The following is a 2,451-nucleotide window of genomic DNA, read 5'->3' as shown; positions in this document are numbered from 1 at the left end:
TTTTTAAAAAAAGAAAATACCACATTCTGAATATTTTCATCCCCAATGAGAATAGTGTAAAGTAATGCAAATATATATCAGGTGTTTTATGTCTGGTTTAAGTTCACCTTCAAGAGATGAATATTCAAAAGACACAGATGTAGAGAACGGACTTGAGGACGCAGCAGGGGAAGGGGAAGCTAGGATGCAGTGAGAGAGTGGCACTGACATATACACTAGCAAATGTAAAATAGATGGCTAGTGGGAAGCTGCTGCATAGCACAGGGAGATCAACGTGATGATTGGTGATAACCTACAGGGGTAGGATAGGGAAGGTGGGAAGGAGGCTCAAGAGGGAGGGGATATGGGGATGTATGCATAAATACACCTGATTCACTTTGTTGCACAGCAGAAGCTGGCACAACATTGTAAAGCAATTATACTCCACTAAAGATCTGAAGAAAAAAAGAAAAGAAAAGAAGAAAAATGAAAACACATGCTGAAATATTTAGGAATAAAGGGCCATGACAAATACAATTTACTCTCAAATTGTTCAGTAAAATATATACTATGCATATATTTATTGAGAGAGAGAGAGAGAATCCATGCAAATGATAAAGCAAATGAATTAAATGTTAACAATAAGTAAAAAAAGAGAGATGAATATTCAGTATCTTAAACAATCTCAGTCCCTAGTCACAAGTCCTTAAAATCAGAGAGGAAAGGGCATTTAGAAAATGTAAGTTTATGATACAAGAACCAGAACCTGTTCCTCCCACAACTGTGGCCTAAAAGACCTGAGGTAATGCAAGATATAAACTACCAGGATCTTGGGAAATGTTATTGGCCACATGAGTCCCCCATGTCACTGAAATCATATAAAATCCAGAACCAGATCTGGCTCAGAGATGAGAGCTTTTGTACACATTTTATAAGTTTTGAAATATTAGTCAGCTTACTAGTCTCCTGTCACAATTTTTTCCCTCTCCAAAAACAAAAGAAAAATACACCGTAATCAACTACCTCTCCCCTGACACCTTCTGCCATTTATTCAGGGAGGTCTTATTGCTTTTGAATATTTCAAACAGACTACTGTCAGTTTCCTTGGATAACTATGCCAACTCTCAAAAATAATTTATTATTGACTGATTGATGCTATATTCCAGATAATGGAAAATAGATATGTTTCGTGTTCCTTATGCATGTCCTATTTACTGAGGCTATAATAACCAAGACCAAGGTCTAAGTGAAGGATTATTTAACAAAATTTTTTAGCTCAGAAAAATATAAAGCCATTATGCAAATGTATAACCATCTAAGTCATTCTGCCAAGATTGGGAATGGGAGCAAAAACATGTAAAGTTTTCTCTTCTTTTCAAGTTTCTTGCTACCTGTACCTTAACATTAAATCAATAAAATCAGGTTCCACGGTTTATATAACTAGAACAGGAACCAATAAATTTTGCATAATCATATTCCCAATTCAGATAATCAAAGACCTATTTCAACAAGACCAGATTACTGTTGATCCTTTCTCTCAGCTGGGGGGATCTCTACCCTAAATGGCTGGGAATTCTATTAGCAGAAGTGAGCTGTGATTCTTTCCTACAATTAATTTGAATGTTTTACTCCTGAAATTGGTAGATTGCATTACCAAATAGAGTCAATGATTTAGTTAAGTATCTCAAAAGAGAAAAGTGATTCCAGTAGTCCCAAGGGTCCCCTGTTCCATGGCCACACAATCTAAATCAGTTTTGTCCACAAATCGCTATGTTGGTTTGATCTCTTTCTGGAAGCTAAAAAGTGCATTTATTCATATATTTGATAAATATTTATTAAAAGCTAAGTGCAAAGCATTATACTAATTCCTAATCATTTCTTATAAAGTAACTTCTCAGGCAAATTGATTTTGATCTGATGACAAAGTTCTGTTGAAACTTGCTGCTCAGGAAGATGCTCCTGAGTGAGGCACTTCAAAGAACTCGAGAGAAAGAGAGAGGTATACAAGAAAAGTAGGAGTACAGAAAAGACATGTCTTCTTTAAATCATAAGGCTGATCACAAGACTCAAAGCTCATATAAGATAAAGTTGGCTGTAAATTACATCATGCATTAAAATATTCTCCTGAACCAAGTTTGATGACAGTTTTCTTTATAATTTCCAGAATACTCTCCCTTGAGAGCAAAACAGTTCTGACATAAGCACCTACTCTGAAAAAAAAAAAAAAAAAAAAAAAAAAACCCTGGCAGGAAGACAACTACTCAGTCTGATATTACAAAAAGGAAAGGAAAAAAAGAGAGAGAAGCCATTAAAATGCAGTTTATATCTCATTCCCCGGGCTCTGGTAAATAGATACCTTACCACTAGAAAAGAATGTTGACAATCAGAGCTTTCATATACTGTCAGTGTGAGTGATAAAGAGTGCAATAATGGTGGAACACTGTTTAGCATAATCTACTAAAGTTGAAGATA

The sequence above is a fragment of the Hippopotamus amphibius genome, chromosome 2 (genome assembly GCF_030028045.1).
Source record: "Hippopotamus amphibius kiboko isolate mHipAmp2 chromosome 2, mHipAmp2.hap2, whole genome shotgun sequence".
NCBI lineage: Eukaryota > Metazoa > Chordata > Mammalia > Artiodactyla > Hippopotamidae > Hippopotamus > Hippopotamus amphibius.
Note: the sequence above shows the minus strand (reverse complement) of the source record.